Raw genomic sequence first — 13,923 nt, forward strand, 5'->3', positions numbered from 1 at the left:
TAGGTCAGTGAGGAGAGGGAGAATGAAATGAAAAATGCACATGCCCTTTGACCCTCCCAATCCCGTGTCTGGGAATCTATCCTATCAGTATCCTCACTCACAACCAGAGAGACATATGCAAGAGCAATCATATGAGAGGTTTTTTTTTATTGTGAATTATTTTATTTTTTTTACCTTTCACTTTCTTTTTATACATTTATTTTTTATTGGTGTTCAATTTGCCAACATATAGAATAACACCCAGTGCTCATCCTATCAAGTGCCCCCCTGACGTGGATGGAACTGGAAGCTATTATGCTGAGTGAAATAAGTCAATCGGAGAAGTATGAGAGTGTTTCTAATTGAGAAATACCAAAAGTATCTAAATATCCATTGGCCCAAATATAGTATCTCCATACCTTTGAGTGCTCTGTAGTTATTAAAAGGAAAGGTAACTCTGTATGCACTAACATGGAAAGTTCTCTAACATCCAGCAAATGAGCACAATGAAACTGTTGAACAAATCCTAGTGTAGAGATGCTTAGTATTACCCAATATGTAACAAAGAAAGAAAAAAAACCCTCTAGATTTTTATCTCTCCACACTTTTTAAAGTGTTTTACTAAAAAAATAATAATAAGTGTTTTACTCAACTCTAAGTGTATGTACGTTTAGGGAAGGAAGTGGGATTGGGACAATAAGGTGAAAAGGAACTTTCATTTTTCATAATAGGCCTTTCTGAATTCTGTGAGCCTTCTCAATAAGCATGTATTACAACAAAACTGAAAATTTACTGTAACAAACACTCAAAGTTGTAGAACCTATGAGATTTGGTGAGTAGGTGAATGTGCTGAACAGCAGGGTGGAAGGGAAAGGGGAAAGTGAGGAACAGATTGGAAGGGGTGAAATGGGGAGGATACATTCAAAACCCCTCAGAAACAAAAGGGCAACATTTTAAAGAGAGATTTTTTTTTTTTTAATAAAAAAAGCAAACAAAAAAGAAGGGATAGAGGGGCACATGGGTGGCTCAGTTGCTTATGCGTCCAACTCTTGATTTTGGCTCAGGTCATGAAATCAGGGTGGTGAGATTGATTGAGCCTGACGTCAGGCTCTACACTAGGCTTAGAGCCTGCTTATGATCTTCACTCTCCCTCTGCACTCCCCCTGCTTTAAAAAAAAAAGAAGAAGAAAAGAAAAATGAAGGTATGAATCTTACTGCAACAAAGTTCTAGGGGTTACAGTTTGAGAAATAGGATTTCTACATTTTCAGCTCCAGTTGGCAAAGCCCTTCACCATGAGAGTGGAGAAGCAGAGCATCATGAGCTGAGAGTTGGTTGCAGAAACTAGTGTCATCCCCAGAATCATTTCTCCTGAAGAGCGTAGAAGGCCGCCGGAAACAGTGCTAGCCATCTACAGATTGCAGATAAAATAACGAACACTCAGAGATGGGTGCATATCTGTGGAATGTGAAGGAAAAGTTTCCCCTTTAACTCATGTGTTCCTCTCACTCTTCCTTTCTCTCTTCCTTCCATTACCCCTTCCTCTCTTGCACACTCACGCGCCCCACACACCCACGTCCGTGATACAAATCTGCCAGGCTGAAAACAAAGTTAAAAGAAAAGGAACTAATAGAAGACCGTGGCATCCAAATCAGATAAGCACCTCCAAATGATGATAAGGAAAGAAATCTTCTGCCAGAAACTTTATGTGCAAATTTTGTGGCCCAGTTAGCATCAAAAAAGTGATAGGTAATATTAACACAGCAGAAAGCTTGAAAAACAAGTGGCAATAGTATTTCCAACATCTGCTTTTACTTACTGTTTATGCCCAGAACACTTTCATCTGCAGTATTTCATGGAAGCCTCATTGAAGTAGAGAATGCTTCTATCTCTTTATGGAAAGGAGAACTGAGTCTCAGAAATGGGCAAGAGAGTTAGTAGCTAGGTCTCAGAGCAAATCTGCTAACATCTCCACCGTCTTTTGTGTGCAAGACTCTCTTAATGCCTCATATCCCTGCTCCCACGCTGATTTGTCTCTCAGGCCACCTTTTGAGTCATTATCCTTTAAAAACTTGTGTTGTCAGCTGTCCTAACTTTGAAGAATCACAGAAGTTAACAAAGTATATTAATTCATGTCATTTATTGAGTGGAGTGGTCCTTTGAACAACAACAAAGAGCTTGGTGGAAAAAAAAAAAAAAGGAGATAGATGGTGCCCTTTTGAGGAGCCAAGCAACAGCTTACAAAATAAGAATGTAGCATTTAATTCCAGAAATAATTGTTTCATTACTCATGATGCTAAACATAGGGGGCACAATCATAAGCCATGAGCTGTGAAAGGAGGACCATAGAAATGGGTTCTGTTTTAGCCAGGCGCTGAGGAGGTTATTTCCCTCCTAGAGCTAGAGATACTGGTTACAGTTGTTCATATGAAGAAAGAGCTGTGAACTGTTTCACTAATTCATAGCATGTAAACCCAGCTTCTCCATCTGAAGGAAGAGAGCAGAGAAATTCTCACTACCTATACTACCTGCAAGAGGTAGAAGTATAGTAAGGAAGTCATCCACTAATAGATGTTCACTTTTTAGAAGTTTCCAGACATGACCCTCCTCAGCTGCAACCTTCCCCTCAAAGTCATCAAAAAGCTACAATGTGCACATGGGAGTGGGAAGGTAAATTAGCACCTGAAATAAATTGAGGGCCACAGCAGCCCCCCACTGAGAGTTCCCTGGCCCCCTCCAAGGACCACAGTCCTGGGCTGAGACCTGTCTCCCCCGCGGCGTCCCTTTCAAAGAACATAAAGATCTGACAAATGGCAGAGCAAGTCTCTGGTTGCTCATTCTATTAGGTCTGAGGTTAGTTTTGCTACAGCGCACCTTTCTTATTCTTTCCTCTATGGTGGTTTCGTATAGATTTCCTTGCCTCTACTATTTCTTAACTATAGGATAGTTACCATGGCAACACCTGTTGATGGCAGACAAAAAATGTAATTCTGCAGTGAGGAAGCTGCTTCTGTATTTCTTGCTTCTGGCTCTCACAGTTAGATTTGGGGGATGTTTTTGTTTCTTTCTAGGCTTGTAAGGTGACATCAGTTTCTCCATTTGGGCTGATTAATATGGAAATTGCTCTTAGCTCTTTCTGTGTTATATGCTAAGATACAACCTCTGGGAGCATTTGTTTTCTGGTGATTTTTACCAACTATAATAGAAATTGTGTCTTTGTCCAAGGGAGTTCATATCTTTAAAGCCTGAGGGTTTTTTCTCCTTTTCTCTCATTTTTGTCTTCCCATTCCTCTTCCTCTTTTACTTGATCAGTTAGATGGGCTTGTGTTCCTTCTTTGACCAGACAAAAGGCCACAGTAGCTGAGCCCAGATCTCAGGCTCACTTAAAATGCCATTAGTCTGGAAATCAAACAATGAAGAAAATAAAACCTGAGTTGTACATCATGCCAATTAGTTATGCAAGGCAGGTCCACGGGAATATGTTCTAGATATTGAATGAAGAGACTTAAAAAAAATCAATATGCTAAAGGGCAGTCATGTGTTATCAGTTGCTAGTATCTTATTACAGAAACTCAGCTATATCATAAATAGTACATATTTAAACAGACATTTTGGCATGCCTGTTCTGGATATGGCAGTGTAGTAGAATCTTTGGATGAGACTAAAAAAAAAAAAAAAAAAAAAGTACCAACCCTGAAGCCAAATCTGAGAATGCACACAGGTAGCATACATGACACATGATGAAGCCACTGCCATAGAGCAGATGGTAATGAATGAAAAGTGGCCTGGGTTATGTCCATGGCTCAGACCCTAAAGAGCTGTGTGATCACAACTGGGCACTGGTTTCCTTATTGCTAAAATTAGTTGAGCTAAAATATTGTGGGTTTGATTTTAACTCTAAAGTTATATTTAACCCAACTCAACCAGGCGCAAGTGCTAAATGGTGGAACACTGAAAAGGGAATGAGGGCAGAAATTGAGCATGAATTTTGAGTGACTTTTCAATGACCAAGAAAAGCATAAATTAAGCAAGAGGAGGAGTTGAAGAAATGTGAATTGATCTGTTATATCAATCTAAATATAATAGTCCCAGTAAAGTAAAAAATTCCTTAGGAGTTTTGGTCTGTCCAAATTCTCAAGGAGCCCTTTCAAAACTTTCCTCATGGGCAGCCCGTGTGGCTCAGTGGTTTAGCGCCGCCTTCAGCCCAGGGCGTGATCTTGGAGTCCTGGGATCGAGTCCCATGTCGGGCTCCCTGCATGGAGCCTGGTTCTCCCTCTACCTGTGTCTCTGCCTTTCTCTGTGTCTCTCATGAATAAATAAATAAAATTTTTAAAAATAAAACTCTCCTCACAACTAAAAAAAGATATTATTAAAAGGAAGTTATTCTACTTTATGTTGTTTTGGTAATTATTCCCTTAATTATTTTTTTAAAGATTTATTGATTGATTGATTGATTGATTGATTTATGAGAGACACTGAGAGAGGGAGGCAGAGACATAGAGAGAGGGAGAAGCAGGCTCCTCTAAGGGAGCCCGATGTGGGACTCAATCCCAGATCCCAGGATCATGCCCTCAGCCAAAGGCAGACGTTCAACCGCTGAGCCACCCAGGCATCCCCCCTTAATTGATTATTGAAAACAGTGTTTAAATATACAAATTCTCAAAGTATCTGGGTGGCTCAGGTGGTTGGCTGCCTTTGGCTCAGGTCATGATCCCAGGGTCCTGAGATCGAGTCCTGCATCAGGCTCCCTGCTCAGCGAGGAGTCTACTTCTCCCGCTCCCTCTGCCGCTCCCCCTGCTTGTGCTCTTTCTGTCCCAGACCTCTCTTTTAGCCATTGGTACGTTCTTGGACTGTGGCTGCATACATTCCTGTCTTCACAGGGTATTTTTCTTGTATATGTTTCTCTGTATCCAAATCTCCCCCTTTTATAAAGACACTAATCATAATAGTTCAGGAGCCTACTTTTCTCTGTTCTTCCACTAATTTTATCTGTAATGATCCTATTTCCAGATAAGGCTACATTCATTAGGACTTCAACATGTGAATTTTGGGGAAGACACATTTCAACCCATAACAGGCTCAAAAATGTGGCACACAGTCATTTGTATTCACACATGCAAAGTACAGTATTCCAAATGAAGCCAGCCTGCAGAGAAGATGCAGCTCAGTAGAGTGGAGTCCACCATGATACCTTCAGTTCTTCTGAACACACCATGTCTTACAAATCATCATGTAGCAAATATTTATTTACAGAGCATTGATAGTACATTATTAGGTGCACATTATTTCCATTGGAATGAATCTCCTTGACTTTCCCTGGGATGCTGAGACACTTAGTGTCTTAGAATTTCCCTAAAGTTCATGGCACCTGGGCGGCTCAGTCAGTTAAGCATCTGCCTTCGGCTCAGGTCATGATCCTGAGGTCTTGGGATGAAGCCCCATTTTAGTCTCCCTGCTCAGTGGGAAGCCTGCTTCTTCCTCTCCCTCTGCCCCTCCCCACTACTCATGTTCTCTCTCTCTCTCTCTCTCTCTCTCTCTCTCTCTCAAATGAATAAATAAAATCTTAAAAAAAAATTTCTCGAAAGTTCAACTTCGGTCATTTAGTATTTGTTTTCCATTAGAGAAATGATTGAAATGTCATACATATGCTAGCATTTCATGAAACTAGCCTGAATTCATAAGGGAATGGCCACCTGAATATGATATCAGTGGCACAGTTCTGGTGTGATATCTACAGGCAGTGTTGAAAGTCTCAGGTTGAAGAGGTCAAATGTGTATAAGTGTGTATATGCTCTCCAACTACATATATAAAATATATATTCTATTTATATACATATATAGAGATGGATATACACATATAGTCTATAATACACACACACACACACACACATATATAGAAAGGGGCACTATAAAATTACTTGAGATGTAAAATCCATCTACAAAATGCCAACCTGTGGGCATCTGGGTGGCTCAGTGGTTGAGTGTCTGCCTTTGGCTCAGGTCATGTCCTGGGATCAAGTCCCTCATCAGGCTCCCTGTGGGGAGCCTGCTTCTCCCTCTGCCTGTGTCTCTGCCTCTCTCTGTGTGTCTCTTATGATTAAAAAAATATATATATTAAAAAAAAAAGCCAACCTACCCACCCCCAGCACATACACACACACCCTCCTACACATTCCTCCAAAACTCAGACACTTTATAGACAACAATCTTTAATAATGTGGAAAGCTGCCAGGAAAACAGCCACAGCTTAAATATATCCCCCCTTTTGACCTCACAGGCGGAGCCGTTGCCCCAGGCCAACACAAACAACACAGCCAGTTCTGCAGAACTTTAAGCAGGAGTGTGAGGGAGAGCTCTTTCTGTCCTGAACTTACTCTGCAATCTGCAGCTGGGACTTCTAACAGTAAGTAGATTTCTATGAATTTTGAGGTTTCTCAAAAGCCCACTTAAGCAAACTTCAAGTTAGTGAAGGGAAGTTAGTTAGGGAAGGAGAAGTCATCCTGGCTTGTGCCCCTTCCCCACCCATATGTACACACCCATGCAGCAACTTCCAGGAAATCTCAGTGATCATGGATTCTCCAGCTCCACTGTCCCTTGGGTGATCATAAGACTAGAGAAAACAGAAATTACCCCTCACTGGGAAACGTCTAAAGGCCCATCCGAGGCTCTGTGATAGGGAAGTGTGCCAAGTGGCTGCCCAGTCAGGTACCCACCAAGAGGCAAAGACAAACCAAAGCTCTAGGGTCTCTGAATGGCAGCTTAAGTTGCATCCCAAAAGACAGCTTCTCAGATAAAATAGAGTGGGGGGGACTGGAGTAGTGTTTACTTTTTGTTTCTAGCAAGGAAATACCACTAAAAGATGAGTAAGGAAATGAATGAATGAATGACCTCTTTCATTGCCCTGTTTATTTATTTATTTAGAGATGTATTTATTTTTTTAAAGATTTTATTTATGTATTCATGAGAGACACAGAGAGAGAGGCAGAGACACAGGCAGAGGGAGAAGCAGGCTCCCTGCAAGGATCCTGATATGGAACTCAATCCCAGGACCCCAGGATCATGACCTGAGCTAAAGGCAGACACTCAACCACTGAGCCACCCAGGCATCCCTATTTATTTTGAGAGAGAGAGAGCAAGTGTGGGGGTGGGAGAGGGAGAGGGAGAGAGAGAGAATCTCAAGCAGATTCTCCGCTGAGCAGGGAACCAAAAGTGGGGCTCGATCTCATGACCCTGAGATCATGACCTGAGCTGAAACTAAGGGTTGGAAGCTTAACTAACTGAGCCACCCAGGTGGGTGTTCCCATGTTTATTTACATTGCCTAAAGAAGGATGTTTTTAAATATTTATTTTCCTACCAATTCATTTATTAGTAAGTAGGGGAGTCAATTTATGTATTTCTGTCACTACAGCAACATTTAAGTTCCAGAGCTAATCTTTTTATTGTTAGTGTTTGTGGTCCTTTGCTTTATGTTTAGATGCCTGAGAAGCATGCAACTCTCCCTAAATACATCGAATTTGCATATTATAAACTATTCTGTCTTTTGTTAGGAATAAAGGATTTTTTTTTTCCTATTGAGCACTTTGGTTATTTTGATATTTTGTCTATTAATATTGAAACTGCAAGGAATTCAAGTCCAAGCCTTGCTTGAGATGCATGCTCACAGATAAGGCTTATGGGAAATAGTGTCATTTTAGGCCTCTTTCCAAGTAACACTCTTATAAAAAGCAGGTTTTTGCTAATAAAATGTCATTTGTTAATAACTCTATGTGTGTATTATAACTGTATCTATGCTTACCTGGGTTCTGTATATCGTAGATAGTATGAGGATATGTGGTTAAAGAATTTTTATCATCAGCTCCCCAGAATTCAAGAAAAATATGTTCCCCTTGGAAAGGGGATTATTTTTATTAAACCACACCATTTAAGAGGATTTTCAGAAAGAATTATTTTCCCAGTGTCATACTTACATCTTTTTGATGCCTTTTTTTTTTTTTTTTTTTTACTTTCATCTTATCTTCATAGTGGCCTCTTTTTGGTACCTCTGAACTTTCTTTCCTTGCCTCTTCCATTTTACTGTTCTTAGTAAAGAAAATTGACTCCCTGAAAATACTCTTTTCTTAATGGACTGTTGCTTCACGGACCTCAAGGATTTCAGCTGTTAGGATGTGTGAGAAATGAGGCAGGAGATATCAGATGGCATGAAAGCTGGAATCTTTCCGAAAATCCCAGGAAGGCTGGAAGTGTGAGCAAAAGCAGCCAGGGCAGGCGGGGGTAGGGGGTTGGGGTGGGGGGGAAGCATGGAAGAGAAGAGAGCCACAGCTGGGAAAGCTGGCAAGAAAAAATGGCCAGAAAATACAAGGGAGCCTCACAAGGAGAGAAGTGTAGCCCAAGAAGTCGAGAATCCGGAGATGAGGGAGAAAGAATCATCCGTTGTAAATTACGGTTTTCCAGTATGGTTCAGGACATCAGTGACATCCAGATACATTGACATGAGCTACCCTTTTAATTGCTTTACCATTGAGCATATTCAGTCTTACTTTCTTGCATGATTATGGCAAAGGACTTCAATAGTCATTGAAATTTTAATGGGAGGAAATGTCTGTGCTTTGCGATTGGACTCTATTCTATTGACAATTTACTAGACCCATCATAGAATTCAGATGGATTAATAAGAAATAGCATGCATTACTTTATAGATATATTTATGGGGTTTTTATACCCAAAGTGTATCAAATTGCTAACATTTATCATTTGGACAAATAGGGGATGTGTGTAATTAGCTAGATTAATAACTGACTTAGTATGTATATCCAGAGGGAACTGATTAATAAATTGCTATCTTCCTAGAGAAAGGTTTCTGGTATTTGAACCAAATCCTGTGCTAGCCGACATTAGGCCTCACTTGGGTACAGCTATACAAATGCATGGCCCAAAGCTGGGAGAGATGGCTAATGTCATAACAAAGAAGAGAAACAGAATTCGAGAACATCTTGACATTTAACGCAGTGACCCAGATCTAAGAGGCAGAAATGGCACAGGGATGATGTAACCACCTCACCATCATCACCACCAATTAAATGGCAAAAAGGCAGTAGGAAAGATTTGGCTTAGCAGCATCATATATGAAAGAAAGTTAGATTTTGCTTTAGTCAAGTGTAAGATTCATACATCCCAACAGTCTAACGTAGCTGGTGAAAAAGTCTTCTATGATCGCAGGTTTTCTAAGTAAGACTATAGTATTTACACGGACACAAGTACGTGTTTCCTGTTCTCCTCTTCACTGATGAAGTGCTACTTCATCTGGAGTGAGGGCCTTTGAGCATGGTCATTTGGAAGCGAACAATCAAAAATTGAAAGCATTAGCCACCCTGCGTGCCACCTGCATATCTCCTCCCGCCTCCCATGTTTCTTCCCCAGTCATTCCTCTCGCATGTATCATCATGCCCTCCCCAAGTCTGAGCTTGTTCTCACTAAAGCAGGAAACACTGAAGATGTTTCAACCCAGCCTCCAGGGCAATGGAAGACATCTCTCATTGTGTTCTTTCTGTGTCTTGCCCACAGTACATCTTGCTCAGTGCTTGCTGAATTGTTTGTTGAATTTTAATCTCCCATGCTGAGAATGGTATTGCCCCACTGCTGACGACTGGGATGACCAGTGCTGCATTCCAGGTGGCCCTTATTGCCACCCAAGTGTAGGATCTGGTATCTCAGGAATGACTTCCAGATTTCTATGGTACTCACTCCTTGACCATGCAAGTTTCAGCTCTTTCTCTTCCTATGTATCTAAATGTCTGGGACTGAGTGTCTATTTTGGGTACCATGGTCTTTCTTGATCTTGCCAGGAGATCTTTTCAAGAACTGTAGCTCTTACCCTGAATCACTGCCCAGTGGCCAGAGTCTATAGCTGTGATTAGTCTCCAGGATGAAAATGGACCACAGTCCTGAGTTCACCAGCTCCCTATTGCCTCCCTATAATATCTGGTCCACAAGAATTCCTCTAGCACTATCACCAAAACCCACATAAGGGTGATTTCCTAAATGATATCAAGGTTACCTTGTCCACTGGATGTTGTGCTTGGTTACTGGGCTGCTTTCTTCAGTTGGGCTTTGTAGCTGAAGCAGGCTCTTAGCCTGCTCTGCTGTTGTGACCATGCCTGGCCAGGGCCTAGCTCTCTTCTTCTTACAGCCTGTGTGCTTTTTTGAGTTAGGGTAGCTGGTACTCAGAACTATATTCTTTGAAATGGAGAAGGGGAGGCTCAAGGGCAGGAAAAGAAGAACTTCTTTAATTCGGTGTCTTTGAGTCTTTGAAAAGTTGCCATGTAGGGAAATTATCGGACTTGTTCCATATGGCCCTAGAAGTTAGATCCAGGACCCCAGTGAGGTTGAAGCCACTAAGTCACTGTGTGAAAAAGAACCTTCCTTACCCCAGCTCAAATCTAACAGCATTTCCCAGAGACAGAAACGAATTCCTCCTGGGAGCCCTTCATTATGGAAGGGAATCCTAGCACAGGCTCGATTAACAGATCATGTTGGTTTGTTTCCACTGCAGCATTAATAAAAGATAGTATTTATTTGGATGGTGTTTGCATGTGTGATATGTTACTGCGGTCACACGCCAATCATGAGTGCCCTGCAATCCTGCTCCTTTCCTTGTCTTCAGGGACTGCAAGGGAGGCAGTTTTATTATATAGCACTATCCTCAAATCTACTCTGATTTTTTAAAATCAATTCACTCATTCAGTAATAAATATTGAGTGATTATTATATAGTAGGCGTTGTGATTCATTCTGTGCTTAGTACCTTTAGCTGTTATGTTTAACCAAGTCCTTTCTATATACTTATAACCTGGATGTCACAGACATTGTAGAAAGTGTTCAAGTATCAAGTGGGGTTGTTTTGTAGGTCACCTTTAAGTTTCTTTTACATTTGAAAATCCTTAATTGAGCTTCATGATTCTGGTCTCACAGTGAGTGGATAACCTGCCTCCAAGTATAGTTTTTAAAAGTCAAACATGAATTTGGAGTTGGGTTACTTGAGTCTCTGCTACCCAGTCCCCGTAGTTATCTACTCAGATAGCAGGGGGATATGCTGTCAACATCACTCTATTTCCCTAGAAGGGACTGTAAGGACATAAGTTTAAAAACCAAAAAACCACTCCCCTTCCTACTCAGCAGTGCCAGCTGGGGGTTGGGTCAGGCCATCTGTCAGGTGCATATCCCAACCCTCAGGGTCCCAGTGGCCCAGAAATTGAACTCTATGTCAGTTTTTCTGAGTGGCTTTAGCTAGAATAAGCCTTCAAGTTAGCAAAGCATCATGAATTACCAGAGTTCACTCTTGAGCCTTCTTATGAATGTCATCATCTGTGTTAAGAACCTGCTAACAATCCTAATGAAAATTCTGTCAGTGAAATAGGTATGGAAGAAACAGTGCAGAGTTTGGCATTCCACTGACATAGCATATGCAGTGGGGGGAGAGGGGGTCATATTTGAGTAGACGCCTCACTTCTGAAGTTCCATTCAGTGGAAAAAGAAATCAACATGGAAAGCATGGGATTTCTCTTTGATTGGATCAGTCATCATCCTTACGATGCTTGTTGCCATGTAGACTTTTTGATTATGGCCATTCTATGAGGGATGAAATGGTATCTCATGTCATTATGGTTTTGGTTTGCATTTCCTTGATAACTAATAATGCTGAGCATCTTTTCATGTGCTCATTGGCCATTGTATATTTACTTTGAGAAATATCTATTCAGATGTTTTGCCGATTTTTGATCAGATTGTCTTTTTATTATTGAGTTAATAAAAGTTCTTTTATATCCCAGATAAAAGTCTTCTATTAGATATGATTTGCCCAGATTTTCCCCCATTCTTTGGGTTGTCTTCACTTTCTTAATAGTGTCCTTTAAAGCATGAATATGTTTAATTTTGATCAAGTCCGATTTATCAATTTCTTCTTTTGTTGCGTTTGCTTTTGGTGTCATATATAAGACTCCACTGCCAAATATGAGCTCATGAAGATTTGTCCCTATTCTTTTTTCTGAGAGTTTTGTTGTTTTAGCTTTTAAATGTAGATTTTGATTCTTTCTGATTTAGCTTTTATATTGTCTGAGTTGAAGACCCAACTTCATCCTTTTGCATGAAAACATGCAACATGGCTATCCAGTTGTCCTAGATTTTTTGGTTGACTGTTTTTCCCCATTGATTATTTGGCACCCTTGTCAAAAATTAATTGGCCATAGACATACAGGTTTATTTCTGGGTGGTACATCCTATTCCATTGATCTTTAGGTTTATCCTGTTCCAGTACCACACTGTCCTGATTACCTTGTTTCTTTGAAATATTTTTAAGTCATGAAATGCATATTCTGAAAATGCAAAATTATGCACCACTTTTATGTTATTAAAATAACTGTCAGGTTATATGCTTAATTTTCAAATTAGACTCTTTACTCCATCTAGTAATAGAGAAGCATCTGCAAACATATTATTTCTAATACATATTAATAAGATTTGGCATTTTAAGAAAAAATATTCTTCTCATTATTTTTTTTCTGTAGCAGTTTGATTTAGATAATCAAATCTTGCTTCTATTTCTAACAAATTCAGGAGAGTTCTCTGGGACCGACCATGGAGATATAGGGAAGTGGAGATGTTTACAGTTGAAATCCACATCTAAATATATCCGCCTGGCAGGGTTTCAGGAGGAGGTTTGTTTTAAAATCTAATGAAAGAGCAAAAGGTGGTTTGGGAAAGGCTCCTGTCTGCAAAGCCCTCACCCAGTGAAGCTGCCCTGCCCTCTCAGTTTGCATGATTGACAGTGGAAAGACCTGGAATCTGATCGGAAGAAGACAGCCCATGATTGTGTGTCTTATTCTGGTCTTTATAGGCATATTAAAGAAAAATAATAATAATAGCTGAATGCAGTGGCAAACAAAAGGTGGCCATTTCTCACTTGGTAACTGTCAGGGAGACAATAGATGTACCTTGAGATAATACAAATAATCTGCTGACTCTGCTATGGAAGAAAGCAACATACAGTCTAAGATCATATGTCTCCTAATAATAGAACATCACTAGATGCAAATCTAGAAGGCTCGTGTTGTGTTCAGTTTTTTATATTCAAACAGGAATATAAAAATTGTAGGAATTGTATCTCTGTTAAAATAGTTGAGAAGTTCTGAATCTTAGTTAACAGCTAGGATATTCCCCTTAGGGTGTAAGCTCACCCTGTCATTCATTCCATCCTCTTCCCCTACTCCCTCTCCTGCTGCACTTATTATGGTGCCTTACATCAGAGGTTCAGCATAGGACATATTTGTTAGAGGATGGGAAAAGATGTGGAGAGGAAAGGGGAACAGAGGAAAGGCTGGGCACCAAAACTAGAACAAAGCCATGGATGGGACCGAAGTACACTGATTCCCACAGTGGAGTGGGTGAAGAAACAACTTGGGATCAAGGGATCTGCATGTCAGGTCACACAGTTCATGCTGTGTGCACACATAGGGCTGGGGACGCATTGCAGAGGCAGATGGGGAGAGAGAACCTTAAGCAGGCTCTCTGCCCAGCATGGGGCCTGGTGTAGGGCTCTATTTCACCACCCTGAGGTTATGACCCGAGCCAAAATCAGGAGGGGGACTCTTAACAGACTGAGCCACCCGGGTGCCCCGAAGATGCTCCTTTTAATAAGACATTCTCAGGTGCCTGGGTGGCTTAGTTGGTTAAGCATCTGCCCTGTTTAATTCAGGTCATGATCCTGAGGTCCTGGGATCGAGACCCGCATCGGGCTCCTTGCTAAGTGGAGAGCCTGCTGCTTCCTCTCTGTCTGCCTGCCACTCACCTTGCTTGTACTCTCTCTCTCTGTCAAGTAAATAAAATCTTCTTTTAAAAAAAAGACATTCTCATAATTAAATCATAGCTTACTTTATTTAAAAGCATAAATACTC

The 13,923-nt window shown here is 40.8% G+C and overlaps 1 protein-coding gene across 2 annotated transcripts in view; it reads left to right on the top strand.

The window, feature by feature from the left end:
• The window catches only part of PAG1 (phosphoprotein membrane anchor with glycosphingolipid microdomains 1), a 137,342-nt gene that overhangs the window by 63,034 nt on the left and 60,385 nt on the right, over positions 1 to 13,923 (top strand). The window contains exon 3 of one of the 2 annotated variants that reach the window (XM_072804113.1): positions 6,255 to 6,380. The exons of the other annotated variant lie outside the window; for it this stretch is intronic. The gene's annotated coding sequence lies outside the window, so the exon portion shown is untranslated. The remainder of the gene's footprint in view (positions 1 to 6,254; positions 6,381 to 13,923) is intronic. 2 annotated transcript variants of the gene reach the window in all.

Source organism: Canis lupus, chromosome 28 (genome assembly GCF_048164855.1).
Source record: "Canis lupus baileyi chromosome 28, mCanLup2.hap1, whole genome shotgun sequence".
NCBI lineage: Eukaryota > Metazoa > Chordata > Mammalia > Carnivora > Canidae > Canis > Canis lupus.